The 12,608-nt window shown below is 42.3% G+C and overlaps 1 long non-coding RNA gene across 6 annotated transcripts in view; it reads left to right on the top strand.

Moving 5' to 3' along the window:
• Positions 1-12,608, top strand: part of LOC120759224 (uncharacterized) — an 87,496-nt gene that overhangs the window by 46,072 nt on the left and 28,816 nt on the right. For 3 of the 6 annotated variants that reach the window (XR_005703133.2, XR_005703135.2, XR_005703132.2), the window contains one exon: positions 7,623-7,696. The exons of the other annotated variants lie outside the window; for them this stretch is intronic. This is a non-coding gene — a long non-coding RNA (uncharacterized LOC120759224). The remainder of the gene's footprint in view (positions 1-7,622; positions 7,697-12,608) is intronic. 6 annotated transcript variants of the gene reach the window in all.

Here is a 12,608-nt window from a genome sequence, read left to right as displayed (position 1 = left end):
ACAGCACTGTAAGGCATTTAGCAATTGTATTTTAAAGGAGGTTTTTAAAATGCAGCTCACTTGAAAGCTAACTGTCTATGAGTAATTAATAGTTTCTCTTCAGCACAGGCTGTTGTGAATCATACTAAAAAATCTTGGGTTTGTTAATAACAAATTAAGATAATTGTAAGGAAGTTAACTCCTAATTAGTTTAAACTTACGATCTTTTTTGCCCCTTTCTGAGATGGATTTTCAAATTAAGCGGGGGGGAAAAAAAAAAAAAAAAAAAAAAAAAGACAGAGGGTTTCAGCATGATTTTCACCCTAGAATTAAAAATGAATTATCCATGTTTACCTGTACATTTCAAGAAATTGCATTTCTTGGTTAGCAGCATATGTCAGCTTGCCTTTAAGCAGCAGTGAAGTATTTCATCTGTAACCATAGTTTATAACATTAATACAATTTCTGTTTCAAAACGGCATGTTGAAGATAATTCTTCAAAGCTTCTCTCTTCTATACTGACATGGGAAACTCTGGGATACTGGAACTCAGTGTGCTCACTTTGGCACAGATATCCTCCGGGTTAAGACTGAAAATATTCCTACAGGTTGGTAGGTAAGATGAGGGCTGATGAGGGCATAGCCATACCTATGCCCTGAGGCTGGAAACACGCAGGGGTGATTTTGGGAAGGGCAGGCTGGGAACAGATGCCTGTTCCAGGAGCCACGGTGTTGGCGCGGATGCCTTGAGCTATGGCCTTCCATGGCGCTTTTGAGCAATAACTGCCTCCATCAGCCATCAGGTTTGTTCCTGTATTTTAGTAGATGGCCTAGACTGTAAATATTAGAGGATCTAAGATAAATCAACGTATTATCCTAAGGATACAAAACGTAAGAGCTATTTGTGGCTAGGAGCTCTTGACAGATAGTTTGGCTGAGGCAGATGATTGCCCGCCTCTTGAATCTGGCTCCCATTGCTGTGCCTGCAGGCAGTGTGGTGTTATAGTTGTATATTGATGTCAGGGTTACTACTGAGTGGCTAGCAATGACAGATGTCTATAATTAGAGGCAATGCTGCCAGTATTTCAGGGGAGCCGGCCTATGTTGAACAATTATCTTATTTCTGGCTTGCCAAAGAGGTTGTTCAAATTGCTGGTATTAGCTGTGGTGGCTAACACCTCTCCTTATGCCCTGGGATAAATGTGCAAAAGCGCTGTCATGTATAACCTTGGTGCAAAGCCTCTTCAAAAGATGTGATCCTGCTAGATTTCATGTGCTTAAGGCTTGATCTGGACACGCATAACACCTGCAGTGCTGTTATTCAGTACCGTGCAATAGTTTTGGATATAGAGATTTTAGAGCTTTACTAAGCAGCTCTGATCTTTATTCCCTGTTTTTAAGTGCCAAAGTGTTGCTGATTCTTGAGCCTTGTTGTTTATTGCACGTAAGTGTGCTGAGTGGGCCACTCATTTAGATACAATTCAGCATCTGAATAAAATAAGCCTGCACACTTGTAATAGTTATGGGGCAAGTCAGAGTATGGATTACTGCTATTCAAGTACCTGTAATTCTGGATCTTTTGGAGTGTTCTAACTGGCACAAATATACTCTTGTAACTACACAGTAGTGCTTCATTTCAATCACCAAGGATTCTAAACCAGCAATTTGGCTGATTGTTAAGCAAATCCTTGACAGGATACATGGCTTGAATTTCTGCAGTGCAGTGTATAGCTCTGATGGAAAGTGCAGCCCTAAACTGTGCTTTGAAAGCTAAATATCTTTTGGAAGATATTCAAAAAGTAAAAGCTGCTAATGGTATTTCTGTTTTCACTATATCTGTTCTTTAAGCCTTGAAGAAGAGCATGAGAGACAGTGGAATAAAAACTCTCTAATAGTGCTTAACAAAAATGAGAGTCTAAACAAGACTATTTAAGCTAAGCATCCTTTTAACTAGTGGCTAACTGAAAACCTAGCAGATAAAACCATTTATTTTTTCTTCTTTGTTTTTCACAGAGAATGCTTCTCAGGCTGCATCAGTAAGAAGAGCAGTTAGTTCATAGTAGGTCTCCTGTACAAGTTCAGCAGAATTTTACATCTTTCTTTCAAGATTTTTAGAAAACATAGATTAGGAAAAAGAAAAATAAATAAGTTAATAAAAACTGAGAGATAGTAATTGAAATAGAGATCAATTTCCATGTAAGAGAAGGTTTATTGCTGGCACCATATGGGCATTTTATAGAGCAGGAAGCAGGGAGTTAATCACTCTGGCACCCCAGACTCCTCTGAATCCTCCAACTAATGGGAAAGGACCGGGGAACAGGGCCTGGAGAACACCCTTTGTGGGAACTGTTAATAACTCTTATTGTCTGAGCTTGTGATGGAAAAGAATTTCAACAAACTGGGAGGGAAATAGTATTCATAATAATGAGCCACATGGCACGTTTACCCTTTCCCCTAGAAATTGGCTGCAATAACAATCACCTGATTTTTAAATGTTATGTTGTAGTCGGTCTCTTTCAGTTGAGGATAACTTTATGCAGTATTTTCAGCTAGGTTTAGAAGTAAGACTAAATAGTCTATATCATTTATGTAATTGGTGGGGGTGCTCTGGTTGTTACAAACACAGGTAGCAGCAGATGTGAAAGGAGCCTATGCACAAAGCGGCTGAAAGCCCACCTGAATCTTCAGAGATCCTGTCTGAACTAACTGAGGCATTTCCTTATGGCCTGTTTGGAGAGTTTCTTCATTTAGAGAGTTTAATCTAATCCAACATATTAGCTCATTCTCTTGGTTTAGGCTCTGAGCTGAGTATTTTGAGATTTTACCTTTTTAAGGCAGCTGGTAGGGAGTGGAAGTGACCAAGGTTTTCCTCTACTAAGGAAAGGACATTCAAAAGCCTGGACTTTTGAAGCCCTGTTTGATCAGGATGCATGATCTGACACTCTGATAGTCCAATTAGAGGATTCAGTTCTCATTTCCTGAAGCTGTCTGTGGGATGTGGAGCTGGATTTCTGCTGTGTTATAATGGAGCTTTTAAGTGCTGAAAATCCAAATACCTGAGTGTGATTTTAAAAACTGGGGAAATGATGAAATATGTTGTGGCACTCAATACCTAGAATGCCACCTGCAGTTAGTGTGGAGGTTTGGTGGGTGCTGGAGGGGTGTTGCCCAGGTAGGTGGGAGGTAGAACCCCATGGCAGTCACCCCTGCTTGGTTTGGGTTCCCAAAAACACCAGGGGACAGACAAACTCCCCTCCATGTGCTTCAGTTCTGCCAGGCCGGAGTAAATGTGGTGCAGGTCTGCATTTGCCCTCGCTGCTCATGACAAAATGCTTTAATGTTGCTGTGATAGTTCTCTGCAGCGAGGCCTGGAGAGCTTCAAGGAAGTTATAATATCTTCAGCATTTACACTGTGCCTAGGGGTAATAACTTTACTGTAATTTTCTGAAGATTCATTATCCAAAATCTTAATTCATTATAATAGCCCTTATGAAAACTGTAGAAACTAACATTTTCTTGTATTTTCTTATTTGCACAGTGTGAGAGATTCATTGTTCTGTTTTAATTTGTTTCACGGGGTGTATTTGAGTACATTCCATACAGTGCTGTTATTGAATTTCTGTGACTGTCATTACAGAGCCATACAACCTTTAGGAACTCATATTCTGAGCTTCCCAGTTCTGTAATCTGCTTCACATTTAAGAATTGATATAATTAGCTTTTTCAGAGTTATAATGATAGTGCCAAAAAGAGAAGACCTCCGAAGGCAAAGCAAAATTAAACATATCTAAGGCCAAAGAGTAGGGAAGACAGGAAATAAAATTTTAGTGTGATTACTGAATTATTTCTGTTTTCTTGGTCCATATTTACACGCAAGTATTTTGCTTTGTAAAACATTGCTTCCACACTTTTATTATCTTGTGCTTTTGGGACAGTTCAAGGAGTTGGGAAGTGTATGTTTATGTAACTTTATGTATGTTTATGTAACAGCTGATAGCCTGGAGAAGCTGTGGCTGCCCCTGGATCCCTGGAAGTGTCTAAGGCCAGGTTGGACACTGGGGCTTGGAGCAGCCTGGGAGAGTGGAAGGTGTCCCTGCCTATGGCAGGGTGTGATGCTGGCTGAACTTTAAAGTCCCCTCCAAACCTAATCTTTTTATGATTCTATAAAATTTCCCGGATAATTAAAAGATTCCCTGGCATCAGAGCTTGTGAATCGGCCGTCTTCCTTCAGGGTTCTGATACCACTAAGGTGGTTATAACAGTGCAAAGAGAAAAAAGAAGGATCCCTGGATCCTTTGCTTTCACACTTGGTTCAGTATGTTTGAAATTGTTACTGATAAGTATTGGAGGTATTTTGCTGGTCTGTTCTTTCTCTTTGCTGCCATGGCCACTGCTGTCACCTCTGACTGCAGCAGTGCCAGTGGGGACTGAGGGCAGTGGTGCCACCAGCTCCAGCCTGAATCAAAAACCCTGGGTGGGTTCCTGGAGCTGTGGAGCTCCTCTCGTAGCCTAGCATTGCTGCCTGTGTGGATGTTTCCCTCATGGTCACAGGTGTGTAAAGATGAGCTGGCGATGGTGTTCTCCTGTTAGCTGACACTTCGTTTTAGTTGCACAGCACTGGATACGCACGGAATTTCCTTTTGAAACTGTAAATCCAAAAAGGATTTGAGACTCATTTTGTCACTGTTTTCCAGGAGTCTTGAACCAAGGGTTTCCTCCTGGAACTTAATTCCCTGCTCCTCAGTGGCAGTGTCTGAGGGCAGTAGGAGTGCCAGCCTTGGGCTCCTTGCTGGAAGCAGGGCAGGGAGGGGTGAAGGGAGGAGCCCCGGGGTGTGCGGCTCTGAGTGCCTCTGCTGCCCTTACCCCCGGGACTCCCTGTAGGACCCAAGCAGAAGATGACATCGCCTCCACTGCTTTTTCTGACCCCTTTCAGCAGGGTTTCTCTCTGCCTTTTGAATATGTAACACAGCCTTTGTTGTTGAAGTGTGTTTTATTATTATACGTCCAAAATGCTCTAGCATTATTTTTTCATAGTGCTTAAAAGTCCAGGGGCATTGCATTGCTGTGGTGGGAGGGGATTACTTTTCTATTTTTATATGCTAAGAGCGTGTGTGGGTTTCAAAAATGATTTTGAAGAAGGTGTTTAAAATATCATATTTATTTTAGCTTACGATTTGCCACGCTACAGATGGGGTAGTTTTTATTGCAAATGCTAAATTCTTGCTGACTTGGAATGACCCTGTCACACGTGAAAACAAATCAGATTGTTGCTGTTAATGAGCTTTTCAATTTACTATTCAGTGGATCAGATAAGTGGATTTAAGAGGTAATGATCCTGCTTAGCACTAGGCTTATCTGTCAGATCCTAGTGGTGTGGGAAATCCCCAGGGACAAAAGCGTTGACACAGTTCTTGATGGGATAATGGCAATCAAAGCTAATGGATGATAAAAGGAGTAGTAAGAGTTACAAGGATAATTGTGGATTAAAGCACTGCTCTTTGTCAACACTGACTGCTGTTTTTGTATTTTATTTGTTAAACTCTTATGTGGGGAGAGCCTAGTTTGACAGCAAAGCACAATGAGGCGGGCTGGCTCCCGCAGCAGGAAGGGAGGCTCGGAGCACACACGGGTGGCTGCTGATGCCTCTGCATTCCTTGCTACCGCATTTTTTCTTGTCATGATACCGAACACAAAAATTCCTAAATATTGTTAAAATTGCAGCTGCTGTAGCATTTCAACATTGCGTTGTTTAAGGAGTGGATTTATTTTTTTTTTTTTAATTGGAAGGTATTATTTTTATATTTCAATATATTATTTTTGCTATGCCTAATTACTATAAGCAACAACTTTACATTTATAGTGTGAACCTAGTATTTTGCAACATTTAAATATTGTATTATATAGTACTATTTTTTTCATATTTTGATTGTCCTTGCACTACTGATCTTGTCACCAAAAACTACATTCATACAATTATAAAAGGTTAAATTAGCTTACAAATTAAGTTACCTCTGATTTTGGTACAATTTCTAGTTTAGAGCTGTAAGTTCACCTACTCATTAAGCTGGAGTTTAAAGCCTTTGGGATGTGAAAATACCATCGCTGTTATTGTTTTTACTGTCATTGTTAATTGCCTCAGAGGTGGAGCGTTGGTGGTTTGGTTTTTAAAGCAAGTCCCAGGATTACATCACTGCTGCGGGCAGGTGTGGGTGCAGCGGCACAGGTCCCGGGGATGGGCACGGGGCTGGGCACAGGGCTGGGAACGGGGATGGGCACAGGGATGGGGATGGGGACGGGGATGGGCACAGGGATGGGGATGGGGACGGGGATGGGAATGGGGATGGGGACGGGGCTGGGGACAGGAATGGGCACAGGGCTGGGAACGGGGATGGGGACGGGGACGGGGCGGGGATGGGGACGGGGATGGGCACAGGGCTGGGGACGGGGATGGGGACGGGGATGGGCACAGGGCTGGGGACGGGGCTGGGCACAGGGCTGGGCACAGGGCTGGGGACAGGGATGGGCACGGGGCTGGGCACAGGGCTGGGGACAGGGATGGGCACGGGGCTGGGCACAGGGCTGGGGACAGGGATGGGGACGGGGATGGCAGGGAAGGGAGCCGGCAGTAGATGGCACCAGGCTCTCACCGCTGGGAGCGGAGGCCGGGCCGTGCTGGGAGTGTCCGCGCACACCTCAGTGCTGCTGGCCGCGATCCCGACAGAAGGCACGATGCCATGCGGCCCGGGATGGCCGGGTCAGTGTCCCTAAGGGCTGGGACGGCTGCAGGCACACCCCCGAGTGCCGGCCGTGCGTTTTGTCCGGCAAAGCGCAGCCCCGACTGCGGGATGGGGCCGGCGCAGCTTTGGACAGCGGCTTTGCACTATCGTGGCCTTTCCGTCTCTAAAGTTGATTTAACCCTACGAAATGTTTTTATCCGAACTAAATATTAGGATATTAAAACCACCAGAAAACTTTACGAGGCTTACACAGTAAGGAAAAAATATAATTGCTGTGTCCTGTGTGTCTGCAGCTGTGCGCTGCCCACAGCTGGGTCTGAGGGGCAGGGTGCTGGGAGACCCACCCCAAAATGGGTGTTCTGGACTGGAAATAAAGGAACACATACACAGCTGCAGGCTATTGGGCTGTCTAAGCCTTTGTTCTCCGTTCATGAAAACAAAATAATGTCTGAAGAGTACCAAATTTACCAGATTTTATGACCAGCAAGGCAGGAACTTGTAAGCTCAAGGACATCATTGAATCACACCCCACCGAGGAGAAACCAACAAAAAGATGTTTTCTCCATCCCTTTGTAATTTTCTGTAATAAGCCAGGTTTTTGAATGGAGGCTGTATTGTTCTGAGAACAACAAAGTGAGGTTAATGTGAAAATTTGCTCTCTTTCGTGGGAAGAAATGTTTGTAAGGGTAAACAAAAGCCTCAGTCCCCACATCACAGGATACTCTCAGAGAGTGGATAAGACATCTCATAGGAGTGCTTCCGTTTGTGAGGCCGTGGGTTGGATGGACAGGCACTTATGCTTGTGCCTTCCTCCTGCAAAATCAAATCGGGGAAGGTTTTAGACTAACTGAAAATGTTGAAAGTAGTTAATATATATAGTATGTTATGCTGAAAGATTTACTTCCAGGTGTATGCTTGGATGTCTGAAGTCTTGGGAATAACAAGTGACAACCCTGTTCTGGAAGCATTTATGACAAAAACGTAAGTTTGTGCTTGGGTTCTATGGTGTATGTTTGTTTGTTTTTTTCTTTAATATGCTGTTAAGTTTGCTCTTTGCTAGAAAAATGTTTTCTGTGAATTTGAACTATTTGAATAAGGGATAGCCATTTTATGAAGGACCCAAATCTCATTTTCTGAAGGTATTGCAAGCCTCTAAGTGAAGGGTTGCAGCTCAGTATTTCCTCCACAGTGCCTGTGTGCCTTTCTCAGAACGGCTTAGGGAAGGTGGAGCTGAGATGTCCCAGCTCTCCTTCAGTGACAGACTGGCACAAACATCCCTTCCTTCTCCTTCCTGCACCCTCGAGTGTGGAATTGCCTGTAAAGTTTCATGGCAAATCAAAGTGGGGAACTGACCAAAGTAAACTAATCTTCCTTTGTTTTGGGAAGGTTTTCTTGGATTGAATTTTCTTCAAGATCTGGCAAATTTTTCTGTCTTCAAAATACAGATTCACAGAGGAGGATTCTCAGGCCTCATACTGAGGGAGACAAGAGGCGTTATCATCACCTGTCTTCACATCCCTGGCACTTGCAGAATAACATGGTGTGTTATTTTGGCAAAGAAGTGCTGCAGTACTCTCTCTTAAGAATATTCCTAGACAGTTACTCTGGAGAACATACCATTTCTCATGCCTCTGCTGCAGCAGCTTTCCTTGACTGCCAGCAAAATTACAGGGGTTTAGTTTTTATTGTTTATGGCCTTCATGATATTTTCTGATTTCTCCCGACACAAAAAGAGTTTCGTATAAAATCCCTTTTGCTCTTGAAGCAAAACAAAAGGATCCTTCTGAAAAACTGTGACTATACACTAAAAAATCTGAAAGTCCCCAGGAGACAACAAGGTCCGTGTGTGTCTGGAGAAAGAGAAACAAGTGTCTCACCTCTTCATTCTGCAGTGAGGGAGATGCTGTGTCTGGTCATTTGCTTCCAGTCCTCTGAATCTGGCTTACAGGACCTTTGAGCACTTCCAGTAGACTTTGGCCTGCTGGACACAGCTCTCTGCTTGTGTCACCAGGGTGGCCATGACCTGCTGGGACAGTACTGAGCAAAGCTTCTCTTGAGAAATAGCAACAATTAAAGCAAGGTCATTTTCTGATAATTCTTAAATTTCTGTGGAATACAAGGCATAAATGCTTTACTTCCTCGAAACAGAAGCTGAGTGTTATATCTTGCCTTAGGATAACAACAGTGTCTGTCCAGCTTTGATATGTGTCTGGAGGAGTTTTTGAAGACAGGCAGGTGGAAGGTGATGGATGGAAAAATACTGCTGGTGTTACTGTGGAGTTTCTGGAGGCAGCCAATGCCCTGGAGTGTGGTGGCTGGGCTGTGTTTTGTTGTTTCAAACTGCAGTGAACCTTGAAGAGCTGAGGAAAAGGGAGGCAGAGGACTCTTTTTTGAATACCAGATGCCTCAGTTTGCTTCTCTTGCTACTCATTGCTACCATTTAGAGGAATTCTCTGTTATATTTGCCAGCTGAAGGAATAGTATCATTTAACAAGTTGTATGAGCAGTCCTACATGTGTCTTGATTGGATAGGGTTGTTTTTGCGCAACTTCTCTAAGTTAAGTTTAAAAAAATTAGTTTTTTCATGTTAGAGTTTAGTGTTAATGGGTTTTAGTGTTACATGGAAGATTTTAGAAGAAAACAAGGTACATGAAAAGCAAAAAATCAGTGCTGCTTTTTAGATTAGTCACTGTAGTTTTTTCTCTTTCCTCGTGGCTTACTGTGTTTTCATAAATTTGAGTTGTTAATTGATTAGATTGAAGATTGTATTTAATGGAACGGATGCTACATCCTCACATGGACACCTCACTGAATGGCTGTAAGAAGTAGCTGTGAATCCTGGATAAACACAGATGTGTTTGTAGCAATTAAAATAAATGGTCTTCTTCCCAGTGGTAGCATGCCAGGTGGAAATTCTGGGTGTGAAATCATAGCATATTGATCTATATAATCCAAGCCCAATGATCTGATAGGGCAATCCAATCTGGCAACACTCCTGGTGCTCTGTTACTGGGAATATCCTTAGCACATTTGTAGCAGCAGCAGACAGGATCCCTGCCTGTGAGCCCATTCACCTGCTCCTCCTGTGCACATAGTGAGTGTTTTAACCACAGGTGTTTTGGAAAGTCACTCATCTACTCTTCCATCTTACCCTACAGATCCAGTTTTTCTTTAAGTAGGTGCCTACCTGCCTTGATTCTTCCCTGCAGGGGTAAGGAAATGCTGACACTGGAGGAGTTTTAGTTCCATCTGCTCCTTGAGGCTGTCCTGGGCATTTGGCTGGAAGTGTGTTGTCTTTATTTTGGCTGCAATCACCATTTTTTTTCTTCCTTTACTCTTTGTGAGCCTCTTCTGTTTTCTTTTTTTTTTTTTTTCAGTTATTATCAAAATCACATGGAAATTATTTATCATGAGGTGGATTTACAAAATATTTTCCCAAGTATTTAGTATTTGTGGTCATGATAAAACAAGTGAAACATGAATAAAAGGTTCACGTCCCAGCATTGCTGTTGGATGTCACTGTGGTGAATGCACATACGTGTCAATAGAGGGATTTTCCATGTTACAACTTTTCAGTGTGTATCTCTGAATATTTTTTGGAACATGCACACTGAAATGGCTCCTTGAATATATAGTAAACTAAAACTCAGTACTTTTACTCAAGATAGAACTTGTAGTTTTTATCTATTCACCTTTGTCCAGCTCTAATGAGAAGTATGTATCACATTGCTGTCCAAGCCACTGGGAGTTTTCAGGCTAAGTGATGATAATCTGTCAGAAATAATTAAAAGCTGACTGTACAGAGCTTCCTTGCCAACAAATTGCTATCTTTGTTTTTACTGAAACTTCACCACCACATATGGAACACATTTTCAAAGTTTTCAGGGGTTTTGGAGGCCCATTTTTCTTTCACCGTAATAGGAATTGGATAGCACATCCTTAAGAAACTTTGAAAGTTTTGTTTAAAATATAGAATTTTATTTCCATCTTTATGATTTCTGTAATGCAGCTGCATTTGTAATATTCTTAACTTGCGACCAACACTGTTTGTAAATATACATTCCCAATTCGTGTAATTCTTAGATAAGCTTAAAGGTTTTCACTCTCTCCTTTTATTATTTAACAAGTAAACAAAACCGCCAAACCAACACCTCACCCAAATTTGGTCCTTTGTGGCAGTCATCACCTCTATGGCTAGTGGCAGCTTATCTCTTGCAACTGCTTGCTTGGCATATTCCCAGCTCCCCTGTGCATGGGAGATGCAGCACCCCTGTGTGTGCAGGAATTCCTGTGCTCCTGGATTCCTCTGCACTGTGATGGTGAACCTGACACTGCCTTTCAGAAAAGGGGTTCAGGGCCTCCTGGAAAGAGGATGACACATCTGAAACTACACGGTTGTTTCCTTTGACTCTGTTACGTCGTCTTTTAAATCACTAAATCACTTGTATGACAAAGATACAGGGACTCTGTCCCTTGGATTTAAGAGCTGTCTTGCCATGAGTTCTTGGAGATCTGTAAACTTTTCTGCTCTTTCATTCCTCGCTTCTCTTCCTTACAATACTGGAAAACTGGTTTTGTATCATGAGAATCCTCTCTGGATCTTTAGAAGTTTTCTCAGATACCAATAAAGTTTCCCAATGTTTCTTAAAATACTTTCTTTTATGTGTGTTTCATCTTGCCTGATATCGGCAAGGCAGAAACAGAAATGGGAATTGTTGTGGTTCCCTCTGTTCACTCACAAATACCTTCCAGTTTTTATATTGCTCCATCTTTCAGCATCCAAATACAACCCTGAACTGAAAGAACAGATGTAGACAAAAGTACTCTGAATGTTGGATGAAGAAACTTCCTTACACAGTTTCAGTTTTCTCTTCAAGCTGTCACTGTGGCTTCTTGTTTTTCTTTAAATGTCTTGTAACTGAAAGATAAAGATTGTGCTCTTTTGCAAAATAGCCTTTTTATGATTTTGATATTAGTGCCAAATCTGGGCAGTTCATATTCCTTTCTACTGCTTTGTATGGTATATACTTGTTAAGGATTTAGTGCAACTCTAATCATCTCCAGAACTCCCTGTAGTAGGGATAAACTGTGAAATATAGACTTGTTAGAATGGGCTATTTCTTTAAGGCAATCTGAACCCATGTCGCTCTTCATAGAGATTTTATAAAGTAAATCAATGTCTGTCCATAAATTTAAATGGAGGAATTGCCTTGATAATTGCAAAATGCAATTATTTCCTGAGCAAATAATACTAAACATTTAGATGCTTCAAAATGTGTTATTAAGTTTATAACTTCCTGAAAAAAATATAGTTTATGTGTTCTATACAGTCCCTAGCCTGTGAATATGTAAAATCAATAATCAGTGATGATTTTAAGGCATTTAACATCTGTTCTTCAGGTTCTCTGTTCCCAAAACTGAAATCCTACTGCATCACAGTATAAATAGCTGGTGCTGATGATATCTCTTCCATCACAGTCTGTCATGAAGGATGTGGCAGCTGCAAATGAGAATCATTATGCACATTCCCACGGCCAGGGAAACTGAGCCAGACAAAGCTGGGCTGACTCATTTCACTGCCACTTTGGGGCATACCCAGCTCACAGTAGGCACAGCACCACCCTGGCAGAGTTTAAGGGGACAACGCTCTCAGTCTCATGGCGAGACTTTTGGAGATGTTCTGAGCAGGGCTGAGAGTTGGCCTCAATGATCCTTGTGGTCCTTTCCCACTTAGCTGATTCTGGGATTCAGTGGGTTTGATGCCGTGGTCAGGAATAGCTGCCAGGGCTCCCAAGCCATGAAATCACGAGGCCTTTTTGTTTGAACAGGCTGGTATCCAAATACAGGGTGTCAGAGAATGGATCGGGCTCTGCTCACTGGTGCCAAAAACAGG

Source organism: Hirundo rustica, chromosome 14 (genome assembly GCF_015227805.2).
Source record: "Hirundo rustica isolate bHirRus1 chromosome 14, bHirRus1.pri.v3, whole genome shotgun sequence".
NCBI classification, from domain to species: Eukaryota; Metazoa; Chordata; class Aves; order Passeriformes; family Hirundinidae; genus Hirundo; species Hirundo rustica.
This window is presented reverse-complemented; position numbering and strand designations above follow the sequence as displayed.